General features: G+C 39.4%; 1 protein-coding gene across 5 annotated transcripts in view; it reads right to left on the bottom strand.

Moving 5' to 3' along the window:
• The window catches only part of tcf4 (transcription factor 4), a 283,617-nt gene that overhangs the window by 67,289 nt on the left and 199,881 nt on the right, over positions 1-16,447 (bottom strand). The gene's annotated exons all lie outside the window — the stretch shown is intronic.

The following is a 16,447-nucleotide window of genomic DNA, read 5'->3' on the forward strand; positions in this document are numbered from 1 at the left end:
GAAAAACAGATAAAACAAGTCAGACTTTTACAGGCTGGGGAGCGCGCAGAGAAGAGAAAGGTGCAACACTAACGCGAAGTAGTCGTCATTAGAGGGTCCCAAAGTGTAAAAACATGCTAAAATTCAGGAGTGTTGCTTTGAATGTGTTCAGAGTAAAAGTTATTTTTCTTCCTGGCTGGAAAACAGAATGTTGCAAACTATTGTTGAACATTTTAAGAAAAAAAAAACAAACAAAGAAACTAGATAGAAAGATAGCGCCGACCTCCGCCAAGCATATTGTGATTTACACCCAACATAACTTCAAAGTGATCTAGAATCCAGGATCTCTTCCGGATCTCCACCAAAATTCATCATTTGTTGATTGTGAGACCCCCAACATATCCTGAAGATTTCATCAAAATCCATCCGTAACTTTTTGAGTAAAGTTGCTAAAAGACAACCAACCAAACTCCAGCGAAAACATAACCTCCTTGGCGGATGTAATTAAAAGACCAAGTAAACAAAGGCCGCAGAAATACATAAACAAAAAATATTGGACCCTGGTGTCCACCCAGCGGCATGGAAACGAACAAACAGCACCTCGACTGGAAGCACACATCCCACAAATTCCAGTCATACCAGTTTAATGTCTCTATGACCAAGATTCACTCAACCAGAGTCAAAAGAAGGCTGAATTTATGCATCACGCTGGAAAAACATCATTACATATTCTGTCTTACCTTTGCTGTTTTGCCTCTAAAACTTTATTAAACTGCATTCAGTAAAGAAACTACGTCTCCCACGGTGCTTTGGGAGTAGTTAGGCGGAAAAAATCACCATTTTCTGCTTGGTAACATCAGTTTGATTGGACGACAACAAGTGTCAGTCACAGCGTCACAAACATTTCCCGCGTTGTCGGTGCCGATTGGTCACATTTATGTAAACATGATGACATCAGCGTGATTCTACCGAATCACACCATTAGACAGAGGGGTAGGTCGTACTGATTGGCCAATCATCGCCAAAGTTACGTGCATTACGCACACGCCCACTGCATACAATGACATGGTAGTCAGTGGTGCGGCGTCTGCTTTGTACTTTTTATTTAAAAACCAGAATCCAGGATCTCTTCCGGATCTCCACCAAAATTCATCATTTGTTCCTCGTGACACCCCCAACACATCCCGAAGATTTCATCACAATCCATCCATAACTTTTTGAGTGATGTTGCTAACAGACAAACAAACTCGGACGAAAACATAACCTCCTTGTCGGAGGTAAAAATGAGGAATCTACCATCCACATCAGCTGATTTCCAACCCTGATGGCAACAACGGTTGGAGATAAACCAACACTTTAAGGACAAAGTCCAAAGAAAACTGATCTCATGACTGAACGAGTCATAGCTGCAGTCGTTCACAACCCAAAATGTCAGTTTCAGACGATCCAGATCAGACATATTGATACGTTTCTCATCACATGATCACACATTCAACCCTGCTGACTCACCGTGAATTTATTCTCACACATTTATTCCCACATTTATTCTAAGCTGGTCAGACTCAGAATGACGTACGTACATAGACAACAACATGTGCGCTGGAAGTGTAAGCGAAGGAAGCAGAGTAAATTTAGGTTGAGGTGAAGGAGTGGTGATAAAGAACACAACTCCCCCACTACAGGAATAATTCATAAGATGTAGCCAATCAGAAATGAATACAGTTTTAATTCTATTTTAACTGGAATAAATCGGATAAAACTGATGGATTACCAGTTTAGGTAACGGAATAACAATTTTAACTAGGCAAGCTTGCAAATCACTGAATCCAGATCTGGTTACATGTAAACGGTGACTAAACAGCTTTTCTTTCCTCTTATTTGCTGCACATGAACCTCCGAGCATCACGGTGCCCTCTCATGACATGTATGAGAACATGAGATGTAATATTAAAGACTTAAAGTATTTAAGTCGAATAAAATGTATATTTCTGAAACAGAAACAGGATTTTCTCTCCCTGATCTGTTTTTATCATGTTTTAACCTACTGGAGCTGCAGCGAAACAACACCAAAAAATTGGAGAAGAAGAAAAGAAGTTACAAACACAAGGAGGGAGACAAAGCATTTTCTATTGGTTGTTTGCTGCTACATAAAAACACTCATCACACACACACATGCTCACACAGACACACTTATAAAACATGTTCTCTCAGCTGGCATTGTGGCGTTGGGCCCGACAGCCAATCAAAAAGCCTGTTTCAGGGCACCCGGCCAATGAGACCTCTGCTCTCTGCAGCAGCCAAGCTGTCAGGGTGAGAACAAGTGTGTAGGAGGGACACAAACACACACATTTCCACCAGGATCGAGCTGTCAGCGTCTCTTATTTGTCGTTTATAATCTGATTTTTCTTGCTTGGATTCGGTTTCTGTGTCTCGAGTTTGACTTTTATTTATTTGTTTGGTCTTTGGGAGGTTGGCGGCCATCCAGGCTGAACCTGCTCCTCCAAACGAAGCCTCATGAATAAAATAATCGCCGCCCGAATAAATCACACGCTGTAAGATGGCTGCCCTGACCGCTTCTTGTCCAACTCATAAAGTTGGGAGTGTTATAACACCCCCGACGTCACTAGGGCGCCACTGTTTGTGTGTGTACGCACGCGTGTGTGTGTGCGTTGCAGGGATTCGGTTGCCAAGGCAACATGCCGGCAGGCAACTTAGATCGAAGCCAAAGAAGCTAAGATGGCTGTCGTGGCATGTTAATTATTGAAGAGGGTGCTGACAGAGAGTCGGGAGCAGAGAGCGGGACCGCCGGTGGGATGCTGGGTCACGGCGAGTCCGTTGCCATGGTGATGCCAGCCGGTGATGAGCATCCGGGTCTCGTCTTGGTGTAAAACGGTAAGCGGTGCTTTCCGACACCAAACTGAATGTTAAGATGGCCGATGCAGGAGGTAAGGAACGTTACAAAAACTCATCCAAGTGTCAGAAAATAGAAAATTCTAGAGGTTTAAGCCAATATATGAACAGCAATTTATCAATTAGATTATAAAAAAGGTCAATTAAATTTATCCCACATTTTTAACAGTTTCTTTTTATTTATTCACTCAAACTGAAACACATCGGTTTCAATCAGCGATTAATAAGTTGATTTTATTGATCAAACAATAAAGCAGATTAAATGTCATTATGATGACGTGATAATTAATAGTTTGATTGATTGGTTAACCAACCTAAGAGCTTTCCAATAGATTTTACCAACCAGTCGCTGATAGTACTGCTGAAGAAACTGACATTATTGATCTATCAACATTATAACTTTGTTACAAATTAATCTTTTGGTTAAACCGATGTTTAAGCTGTTCAAGACGTTGATTTTATCCATCAATCACTGCTGGATTGATCAATGACATTGATAAACTGTGATAGTGATCATGTGATAAACAATTTTATCAGTAATCTGACTTAGAGCTGTCAATGAATAAACTTTAAGGTGCCACAATAAATTGATTTGATAAGTAATTATGATTAATCCTGCTTGTTAATTTTTTTTTTGTGATAAATCACCAATAAGGCTGGGGTATTAATTAATTTAAGTAATTAATCGCCCTTAGGGCTGCACTCTAAATTGGTCTCAACAATTGTCTTTGGGATGGATGCTATCAATCAATTTTATCGATCAGTTGCATGCTAAACTGTGTGGCTGTGATGATATGCTTTTGTCCCGATTCGATTTTTTTAGGTCCCGTTTGATTTAAGATTTCTATTCTTGAGATTCTTCAATATTGCTGATTTTTGTAGGCTATAAAACAAAATGTCCAAGACGTCATTTTTCTTTATTTCAATGAGAAAAAAACAACCCAGTAGTCAGACCATCATTCTGCGGCTATAATGCTAAGGATACGAAAGAAGACAAGTAAAAAGATCAATAAAAACAATAAAAATGTTTTAAAAAAATTTAATAATGGATTTTTTTCTATTTATTTGATAATAAAAAAAAAAAAAGATTTTTTAACAAAAAATAAATAAATAAATTGATTTTAAAATTGTGAGGCAAAAAATCCCAACATTAGATTATTTTCGATTCAATTTCCCATCTTTAATAACTTGATCTAATCAATTATTGCCCTCAGGGCTGCTTGATGAATCTGTTTATTCCAGTAATAAATTTTTGAATAATTGACATTATGGCTGCATAATAAGTAAACGAGCTTTGGATTTCCAAGAAGTCAATTTTAAATCAGCCACTCTCAGTAAGTCTATTGGACAGCAGTTGTCTGGTGACAAGTTGTGTTATATATTGTGTTATTTATGTCTGGTGACATAGAGTTGTGTATCCTCTGCATAACTGTAATAATCAATAATAAAGTACTGTAGTATTTGACACAAGAGGATCATATACAAGTTAAACAGAAGCGGTTCGAGGACTGACCCCTGTGGCACTCCACAAGTCACTCGCTAAGATTTATAGCTGGCATTCGTATCACAATAACTCCCACCTTGTATATCAACCAGTTAAGGACCCCTCCAGTAAGTCCAACCCAGTTTTCCGGCCTGTGCACATCAAATGCAGAACCAGGACCTGACCAGAATCATCATTCACCCTCATGTCATTCTCCCATTTTTAGTATCTTTTAAATTAAATAAATAAATAATCTAATAAATAAATGAAATAACAATTATTTAATTAATTAATAATAATTTAAGAAATAAATAAATAAAATGTATTTATTATTTAATAAATCAATAAAGTAATAAATAAATAACATACATAAATAAATAAAATGAATTTAGTATCTTTTAAATTAAATCTTTTAAATTAAACCTTTTTCTTATGTTTACATCACTGCATTTCATCCTTCGAGATAAACTTACAATCGGACTGCATGAGATAGCGGAACTGGCATCAAACCACTAAACACTATCATACATTAACACCTAATCCTGGATCTCCATCATTTTAGGTATGCCGGGTTTTAACCTCCTGACCTCTTCAGCCATTAAACCATCAGTGGATCTCTTCACACCATGTTGTTACTATTTTCACCAATACTCTTAAATGTAGGAGCCGGAAGTTTTTGAGGGTTACCTCAGGTTTAATAAAAATAAAAAAAAAAACCAGCTGAGAATCTCGTGAAGAGTCAGTATAATAAAAAAAACTATGAAGTTCAGAGAAAATCTTTTGTAGCATACATCACATATGATGTTAATGACAGCAGTTTTAGCTAAATCCAGCTAATCTGTCCATGTGGGAATGGTTTTAGAGCAATGCAGCAACAAGTGAAGACGATACAGGCTTTAAAATCTAATTAAGAGAGTTAAAACATGGTAGAGGAATGATTAAATGCAACACAATTACATGAAATGTAGTTAGAAAAGCACAGAGAGACCTTAGTGTTCCACAGATGGTAGAGCCAAGTCGAAAAATGTTCCTCGACTTGTTTGTATCATCTGATCTAAATTTGTACATCCTTTTCAGGAAAGCGTTATCACTATCCAGCAGTCCCACTTTTCTTCTGTCTGATCTCAGTTCAAGCTTAAAATGAAGGAAATTCAAGCTGACTTGGGAGAAAAGAGCAACATTAAATCAGTAAATAGAAGCCAGAGGATGGGGGGTGCTTAGCGCGCTTGTTTCTCCAGAGACGGTTGGGCTTCAGAGGCCGTTCCAGGAGTCCGACGGCTTAAATCAAGCGCACCTTAAGGCGCTTCAAACGAAGCCGACGACTCCTCCGAACATCTGATTCTGATCCCGCTCAGCCTTGAGATCTATAAAAACGTTAATAAGAATTAGAGCGTTGGCCCGCTGTGTGAAGCAGCCGACGGCCCAGACTCGTCTCATTCCTCCGTCTGGAGAAATGATGACAATCAGATTAACAGGACAAAATGATGTTGGATTTTTAACATCCAGCCTTAGTTTTCATGACGATAACACTCAAGAGACGAAGCCGGGAGGTTTTACAACTCCAAACCTCCAGGGTGCAGATGAGAAGCTCGATTTTCTCCTCAGGCTGAGGCAACAACATGAAAAAAATCTTATTTGCCACAAGATCTAGTCAAAGGTACGTTACATGATGCACGTTTAAATTTAAGTCTGTTAAAGATTATTAAAGATATTATTAAAGATTTCACATCGAAGCAACCAAAACATGTCATACATGAGCAATAACCCTAAAATCTCCAATCCATTCTTCTGCTTTTATTGGTCCAACCACTTTGTTTTCATGTATCCAGCCCGGCCAGGATGCAGCGTGAGGGTACAAAATGTCAAATAAATGTATCAAAAGATGCATAAACACCAACCAGATATGATTACTAACAGAAGTTTGTAGAAATATAACACACAGATCACAGGTGATGAAGGCTTTTCTCGTCTGCACGTCATTGTCTCACGTCTGAAACAAACACATTTACATATTTTCTCATTTTTAGTTTGACACAAGACCAAAGAATTGTTTGTAAAGACATTATCACGTTTAAGAAGAAAAATTTCCAAATTACATTTCTTCATTTACGTTTATTTATGCTACAGTTTACCTGCTATCCTCACAAAGCAACTCCAAACTTCGCTGCTTTTCACATAAAAACATCTTCTGGACTTTATTCCCGCCAAAGAAGAGAATTATCTTCCAGAAAGGCGCAGAACTTCCTGTTCACTTGTTGACCTCTGGCTGCTCCTGACTGGATATTAATTTGTTCGATATGACGTGGATTCATCATCACTTCTGGGCCAAAATAGAAGTCTAAATAAAAGTGGATTTACCATATTGTCTCTGAATAAACTGTTTTCTGGCTGGATCGTAAACTCCTACATGGGATAGAAATGCCTGGAAACTGCCAGTAGATCACCTGAAAGGTAAGCTGTCCATCACACCTCACTCTTCCTGAGAAACTGTTATTAATAAAGGCAAGTTTTTTTACAAACCAACCAAAAAGACACAGATGTTCTGCTCAGACTGCAGAGGAAATAAAAATAAACAGTCTAATTCAGGTGGTGCACCAGACAGACGCTGAGGAACAGGTGACTCCATGTTCACACATAGAGGAAGTAGCTGGATTATCAGACTTTAGCTTTAACCCAAATTAAATGACAAATTATTTTTAATTGTCACTTTAGTCCCAGATGTAAAGAAGGAAAACAGCTAATTCCTCAATGTGCAGCACAAACTTGACTTTTTCCTTAAACCAGTGAATTAAAAGCTGCGAGTCTTTATGAAACATGGCTGAGGAAGCAGCTTTGTGTGGACGCAGTCGGTAAGAAAAGCTAATAGCCAACATATGGAGGCTCGCTGGATGCCAGCAGTACAATCAGGACTGCATTATTTGGCCCAGGCTGGAATAATAAAGGATCCAGATCAAAGAGCTGATTACTTCAGAGCTGCAGGATCCTTTTCTGTTTGTTCTTTCTGTATGTCGCCCTATATTTCTCTTTGTTGTCTACGACTCCTTCTCTTTTCTCTCTCCTATCAGGTATGGGCCTAACGTGGACCATATGGGAGCCGGAGAGCAGCTATGACTATATGAAGTTATTGATGAGGCAATGTTGACTGGAGATGCAGTTATTTGTTCATGTATAGATAAGAAGAGATGTTTTAGTTTTACTGCATCATGACGCTTTTTAGTTTATGAAAATGATTTAAAAAGGTTTACGGTGATTATACACACACATATCACATATATACACTATGTATATATATATATATATATATATATATATATATATATATATATATATATATATATATATGTATGTGTGTGTGTGTGTGAGTGTTTTATGTTTACATAGATCAGCGGTTCTCAACCTATTTTCAACATATAAACGTTTTTTCAGCCAAGTAACCCCTAACCACTGCAAAGTATTTTAGGTTAAGAAAAACCATGAAATAAAGCACTTTGTCATTTGTGTTTGTTTAGTTAAACTTTAACCGTGCAAAACGATGGCAACTGTGATTTGGCTTGTTATATGTGGGGTTCACGTCGGAATGTGACATTTTGGGAGGAATGAAAAGGTGTAAATCTAAACGTAAATTCAGTTTATTAATTTACGTTTAGATTTATTGAAATATATTAAATATTTATACAATATTGTATTTATATTTTTTATTTAAGGATGTTTTAAAGAAAACATAAAAAGATATAGTTTTAAAAAATTTCACATACCCCCTGGAATCAAGTACTCCCAGGTGTACGCGTACCCCCATTTAAGGAAACAGTGACATAGATGCATGGACACTAGGGCTGCTCGATTATAACAAAAATTATAATCACGATTATTCTGACTGAAATTGAGATCTCAATTATTTAACACGATTATCCAGTATTTATAAACAACGCTGCGCGTCGTGGTGTTCTAGACTCCGTGTCGTGCATTATGACCGTCTAATGCACGGTTCCAGTTGTTTAATCTGCTTCTACCGTTTATATAGGAACTATTTTACTTTGGCCTGGATGTACGTTTTATGCCAAACAACCGCTGTCAGGCGTTTCTCTCATTCTCCTATTAAAAGACGGCTGATCTGAACCAGCTAGTTAACACGTTGCTATGGTAACGCCCCATAACGGAGGGATATTACAGTGTTTAACTCGCTGAACTATGTATAGGAAAATAATGCAGCCAGTTGTCACTGACAATGGTACAAACTATGTTTAGGTGAACTTCCACAACCTACTGCAGTTATTCTACATTGACCTGCAGCCGGAGCCGACTGAGACTGGCCGCCTGGGAGTGCTGTAGGACGGGAGAGGCTCCCGCTGCTCCTTCCTTACAGTAACTGCAGAACAATATGTGCCTTCAAGTCAGTCGCCAAAACACCAGAAAACCCTCTAATAACTCCAGTAAAAGCTGCTAGATTTGTCGCTTTTAACAAAAAAAGTCTCCAAATTTAGTGAGAAAGTCGCCAAGTTGGCAACAGTGTCTGAATGAAAGCAAAGCGGCTGTGGGAGGAGTTTACAGCACAGCGCTGCAACGCCAGAGACGCTCGATTAGCAGCTGAAGACAGCAGGAGAGAAAAATAATCACACCCTTTTATTTTTATCATCGTTGAAAACCCAGATCGTAATTGAGATTAAAATCCGATTAATCAACCAGACCTACTGGACGCTCGATGTAATCTGATTAGTGATGAGTATCATTCATGTCATGTGATTCTGTCTTCCTTTATTTACTAAATATCTGCCTGAACAACTTGCTGTGAGCTTTTCAACAACATAAACATTGCAGTCCTGTTGTTGCCGCCATTTTTCAAGCCTTCCCTGAAACTCATCACGCCACCAAGCCCCCCCGTAGTTCAAGCAGAAACAACTGAAGATTGTAAACATCTGATTGGATTGTGGAGAGACTTAAACCACCTCTCTCTCTCAGATTCTTCCCGATCTGAGATCAATACTACCAGCCGTTTACTTGTCACATTTTTACTCTGATTGGATCAAACGTGCGCCTCGTAAAGCAGCGATTAACTGATGTTTGGAAAAAAATCTGAATTTGTCGTTAGCTTTGGGGAAGAAGCTGATTTTGGGCATGTAAATGCTTTGTTACCGTGGTAACGAAATGGTAGAAAACCACTTTATCCTCCTTATTTATGAAGTTTGGGAACCACAGGATTCTGTCTCATGCTCTGAAAGCTCCATCAGAGAATCGCTGCGATCTAACGGTGGTACACCTGAAGGCATCGTTTCAGGATTGCCATGGAAACAGAGCGAGTCGCCAGAGCTGCGGACCTGGCGTCGGCGGCCTCTCATATGCAGCACGCTGCTCCGTAGCACAGTTTTGTTCTCTTGTTGTTTAAAGTGTGACAGCTGTCTGGTGTTTATCAGTGAGTCCATGCAGCCTCCCTAACAGCTCACCGCAGCATGACTGACCCACTAAAACACACACACACACTCACACACACGCTAAGCAAAACCACAACAGACCCATTTTCCACTTTGATAATGAAGACTGGGTGGGTTTTATGTGTGTATGTGTGTGTGTGTGTCAGCGCTGGTTCAGAACTGGGTTTTATACCCATACACACACACACACACACACACACACACACACACACACACACAGCTCTGCTTTATTCTCTGGCCAAAAATGTTAACTTACTTAAGCTTGCATTACTGCTGTGAAGCTTGTGCTTAGTACGTATGAGAATAGGCTTTACCACACACACACACACACACACACACACACACACAGACATGTAAAAGGGAAAACGGGGCCGGTGAAAATGGGCCGTCCTGCTGGCGGACGGAGAGACTGAGTGACCTGATCAGAGGGAGGGAACGTGTGGAGACACGACAGGAAGAGTTAACGCGGCGAATCGATGCTTCGTTACAAACTCAGGTTCACTTTAAATAAATAAAACACAACTGGGCTGATACGGCGCTCTGACATCAGTTTCTTTCATTAAATCTATAATAATAAATCATTCATTAAATTATTTCATCGATCCTCCTGGAATAATGACCGAATTGTTTGAATTATGTTGTTAAAGGTAATTCCTATCAAATTAATTAATTAATCATTATTAATTATTCTGTTATTAAGACAACTTAACCTGCTGCTAATTCAGTCTGAAAAATGTCACATAAATACAGAGAAAAGATTTTTATAATTAGCCAGAATCTGCTCCCAGCTTTTCATCCTCACACACAGATCATATTAAATTCATAAATGAATGAATAAATTCCATTTTACACGGAGATAAAACACAATTATTGGGATCAATTTATTGTTTTGGCTTCATTTCTCTGTGTGTGTTTATTAAAAGCAAACTTGTTCATTTGTAAAGTATTTAATAAACTCAATAAATTTCGTGAGAAGTTAGAACAGTAGGAAAATATGAAAGAAAGTTTACTTTTTATTCCATTTTAATAAAAAGCCTTCTTGCAGGCAACAACTATTATTATGAAAAGGGACAAAAATCTATTGTAATTATTTCTTCTTGGATCAACTCCAGGTATAACGTCTGGGGGGGGGGGGGGGGGGGTCTGATACTGGTGTCCCAGAGAGGTTTTAGTTTGACACCAGAGAACTGAAGAAAAACTTCTAAATGATATTTCTTCATCATGTCTGTCATGTTTTATGTTTTTACAGCCTTATCTTTAAGTTTTAAACATCTAAATGAAGATAAAAGGTTATTTTTGCCCAGATAAGTCTGAAGTCTGAATGATGTGAGGCGACAGAACGGCGTCGGTGAGGCTGTCAGGAGGGGAACCGTTCCACCGACCGGACTGGGTTCAGACAGAACATGTAGAACATGATGAGGTGATAGAATCTGTCAGCAGACGACGTCCTGCATCGTACGGTGAAGATCAGACACACTAAATATCAGGTTTTATGGTAATAAGAATTATCTTTAGTGTCAGTTTGTGTTCGCTTCACTTCAGAAACCCACGTTGACATTTACAGGCTGGGATCAGGAAGAAACAATCCATCCCTCGTCTTCCGTTTCCGTCCGTAATCATCACCTCGCCAGCAGGAACAGAAAGAAACCGCTGCCAGGTCTCCGCCGTGTCCGCCGGAGGGCTTGTCGCTGTGTGTACGGCTAAACGGGCCTCTGCATGCACACACCTTCCAGCCAACCGTCTGTCCCCATCTGGCGGCCCACCGCCTTGATGCTCAGCGGTTTTGATGGTGCTGGTGGGCTTTCAGTCAGTCACCGGGAATCAAACCTGCGACTCGCATTCTTCTCTCTACACGGACAGGTTGGGGTGGAAATTCCCAGCTATCCGGAGAATGCCGATGCTTTCTGCTCTGCTGTAGTCCGCCTTCCCACATGGGACACACACACAAGCGGTTTGAGGGTGTGTGTGTGTGTGTGTGCACTATTTTGGCAGCTGCGACCTTGCACATTGATGTCAAGGGCTTATAAAAACAGTAGGAGAAACGGCAGACAGAGCCGACGGATGAACGACTGCGTGTACCATCCTGGACATGTCGGCGTATCGATCCGATAGACGCAGCCAATCACAGATCACCTCAGATCAATCACAATGTTCTGTGTGTTCCTCTGAAAGCAGAGTAAACAACCACCGACGCATCAACAAGGACATTTCAGTGAAGAAATTCTCCTCTTTCATTTGTTTATATGTTTATCCATCATTTATTGATTTATTTACCATTAATGATGAAGGAAGAAAGTTGGAAAGAAGAACATAAACAGAGAGATTTGTTTATGTTTAAGGAAAAATGCAACATCCAGAGCAAAAGACACGGCCTGATGTGAGCTCCAGCAGCCAGAGAGGTGTCAGTCAGATGATGTGCAGAGGCGACCTGAAATAATCCCCGTCGTGTGAAACGATGTGAACGGGTCTGAAAAAGCATCAGGCGTGGCTCCACGGAAGTCGTCGCCTTCAGCTGCAGGTGTCCGAGCCTCAGCGCCGTTATTTACTGGCCATACGCCATGTTGTCCACAGACCAGCCTCGACGTTTGGCTCCTGGTTCACAGATTTAGTCGTTTACAGCTGCAGCTAAAGAAGCTCAGTCTGTCAGGATGAATAAAAAACCCTAAAAAACTCAAATTAAATGAGGAAATCCTCACAATAATCAGGGTCATATTCATGTTCTTGGTGTCCAGAGACATCTAAGGCCCACAGGATGGATTCACAACGTTGTGTCTGTCAATTTGCCTGAATAATGCTAAAAACATGCGATAGAAACATCTGTAAACATTAAAATTTGCATTAAAATAAACTAAATAAAGGTCTGAACCTTTAAGCTTTGGGTTGTAAATAAACCCATTGTGCTCTTGTAAAAACATAAAACATGCAGAGAATGAAGAGTCTTACACTGTTTTAAACAAACTAAAGGTTTAGTTTGGCCATAATTCCACGTAAAACCACATTAATACAAGAAGCAGGAGAGTAATTACAGGATAATATACTGACACTTAAATAACTGGAATAAAACCAGCAGCCAGTCTGACTTTTAACAACACCTATACTTCCTCCTTCGTTCTCACAGAGCAGAAAATGCAACAAGTCCTGAAGAGAAGAAACATATTTCCCTCCTGCTTTCTAAATATGCAAATTAGGAAACATCCGACAAATATTCAGCATGCATACAAGGTGAATATGTCTTTTTATTCTTTTTAACATGTCCAAAAATACCAATAAAAGCTGAGATTCCTTCTAATAAATATCAAAATATCATAAAGGTTTACTTTAATTCAATAATAAAATCTATTTTTTCCTGACAAGCAGCCAAACAAGCAACTTATCACCTTCTAAACTCAGAGCTAAGAGGCTGAAAAATGTGGATAATGACCAGAATCAGGCAGATCTGCGGAGCTCTTAACCTACTTCCGCTTCATTCACACAAATAAATAAATAAAAGGATGCTTAAAATCAGCCGTGTCAGTGCGAGTGTTTCAGCAGCGGTGTGTGTATCAGAGTGTATCAGCAGCAGTGTGTGTATCAGAGTGTATCAGCAGCGGTGTGTGTATCAGAGTGTATCAGCGGCATCAGTGTCACATAATCTGATGCTGAGGGATTAAGTATAAGCCTGCGTGATGTGTAAGGCTTTAACCCGCCCGGCAACACACACTCACACACACTCACACACACGAAGAGGACCTTAAAGCAACCGAATGACCTGCATGTACACACACACACACACACACTTTCTTTTTCCATGCTAACGGAAGTGCGGTTGAGGGAAGCAGCACAGCTGTCATAAACTAGGAACATGCAGAAAAGACTGGGACAGATGTTTTCTGCATTTATGAAAAATTATTCAATAAAATCAAATTTTAAAAAATTAAAAAAAAAAAAAAAAAAGGGATTAAAATTAAATGTATAAAAATATAAATTAATTAAATAAATGAATTTTTATTAAAATAAGCAAAGAATAAAATAAAATTTAAAAAGCTAAAAAAAAAATTCAGTCTTCTTTTGGATTACCGAACAGAAAGGCTCAGTTTGAGGCCCACACACACACACACACACAGTCAATGCATCTATTTATAAAGTTATAATTGCATAACACGCTGTGCTCTAATTCCAGCCTACTGAGCACACAGGATGTCCACACACACATACACACATTGGCATTTCAGTCACACACACACAGTTATGTCCCTTTACATCCTACACACACACCAGCGAACCTTTACGTATAAAATTAATTAATTTGTTTTAAAATTAAAATAAGATTGAAATGTTTCATTAATAACAAACAGTAAATAGTTATAATAATATTTTACCTTTTTATTTGTTTATTAGTAAAATTTATATATTTTTAAGTTGTATATTTCATAATAAACTTTAATAAAAGCTTTCCCCATTGTTATTTATTTACTTAAACTTATTCCAAACAGAAATTCTGTCAACCTTCCTCATAATTTTAATTTTAAAATATATTTAAGTTTTTTATTTAAACTAAAAATTTATTTAGAATATGAAACATTTTTCCATTAAAATGAATGAATAAGACGAAGTGATTTATGCTCAAATAAACATGATAAATACAGACTCTGTGTTTTTCCTGCAGAAGCGGTGAAAGCTGAATAAAAAGCAGCCGAACAGTGTTTAAAGTGTGTTTTTCCTGACGCTGCATGCTGAGTGGACGGCAGGATTTTGGCAGGCTGCTTCAGGACTCTCCTAATTAAAACTTACTGAATATTCAAACGCTGCGTTAGCATAACAATGGCCGGCTGGCCGGGCCGCCTTCAAATGAGGCCTTTTGTTTTTAGCCCAGCTTTCCGCTGCCTCATTAAGCCGCCGGAGCCGACAGCCGCTACCCGGAGCTGGGGCCTCGCTCCAACCCTCCTCCTCCTCATCGTCTCCCCACCTCCCACCCACATGAGCCCCGATCCTGCCTCAGCTCTGCTCGGTCTCCCCGAGCTTCTCGTCGACCACTCTGCCCCAGTTTTCCCACCTCGCTCCACTTCCCTGCTTCACCGGGCAAATTACGAGCTCAGAACATGCAATAAAAACAAACCCCAACGACGACTGCCTTTTTATTTCTGTGTTTTCTCTTTGAAAAAGCAAACAGAGCAAAGCGAGGGGTGGGGGGGGGGTGAAGATGGAAAGCAGCTTGGCACCTGATCAAGACCGTCGGCACAATGTGCCATCCAGCCGCCAAACAAAGCGGCGGTGCCGGGCAGGGCCCCCGTGGCATCGCCGAACCTAAGATCCACGGTTTAGAAACACAAAGACGACCCTGAACTAAAACAGGTAGAAAATGGCGAAGGGGTTGGCATCCAGCAGCTGGTGGAGGAACTGCAGAAAAACTTGGTTTTAAACCATCTAAACACACGTTTAGTCTCAATATTGGTCAAATTTTGGGGCCTCAAATCAGACAGAAATAAAGCCGGATTTCCAAACCAGTAAAGAAAATTTATCTTCTAATTTAAAAGCTTAAAAAAAAGCTCTGAATTTACACTTGTTAATGTGTTCCTGTCCACTTGGCCCTCAATGGTGCCCTGATGTCACTTCCTTTTCTTTTCGCCCTGAAGCCGATGTGAAGCAGTCGCAGCTGAGACAAAGTCAGGTAGTTTGCTGACAGACAGGTAGATCTGAAGGAAATCCCAGCCGTCCGTCTTCATGTGCACCTGCAACTTCCAGACGTTTCTACCTTAAACGTGGGAAAAAAAACCTGCGAAATCCATTCAGCTCCACTTTTTACCCCCACATCTCTGGAAAACCAGCCCCCCCACCATCTACCACCTCCTGTTACTGGTGTTTTACAGGTGCAGGTTACTGGGAGACGGGCAAGTTCATCAGAGGTCAGACAGCTTTGTTGGATGACTTTCTCAGATGTGATGCCAGACAGTCTTAAAGAAATTTTCCAGACACTGTAGTGCTATTCTTTTTTTCAAGCTATACATATTTAAAATATCCTTCACAAATAGAACAGGAAAAAACAAATAATTTGTGATTTAAAACAAAAACATCTAAATGGGATGCAAACATCATAAAAAGCAGGGAATATATTTTAAATCAACACTATATGCTATTAAAATCTCTGCAAATATTTAAGGGTTATTCATCTCCAGCTTTGGGTTGGCCTCAAATGTATTTTAGATATTATGAACACATTTTAAAATACAATCTGAGGCCAAATTATGAGAGAAAAATGTGTTGTTTTTTTTATACTGAAAGTAATGAAAAAAAATAAATAAAACGGGGCCTTGTGTGAAAACCAGCAGTGGAAAGAAGCCACACAGGTGTCACTCCGCCGAGAGAAAATTATTAGTACTGTTCAGTCTGTTAAAAGGCTCAAATAAAGAGAATTATTAAGTAGAGCCATATAAATATGTGTTTCAATTGAATCTGGAGGCGGTCGACAAGATTTATTTGGATTTAACCGAAAACACGACAAAAAAAAATCGTGGATTTCGGGAACTATTTAATCATTGTTTATAATTAAATGACAGATAAGTTGAGATAAAGCCGCGGGCACTGTAAACGCGCATTTCAGAGGTTTAAAAATGTCGTTACACAGTACAAAGCTGTGTCACTTCTTCCTCCACACAACACACACGAAAAGAGC

This window comes from Telmatherina bonti (genome assembly GCF_933228915.1).
Source record: "Telmatherina bonti genome assembly, chromosome: 17".
Taxonomy (NCBI): domain Eukaryota; kingdom Metazoa; phylum Chordata; class Actinopteri; order Atheriniformes; family Telmatherinidae; genus Telmatherina; species Telmatherina bonti.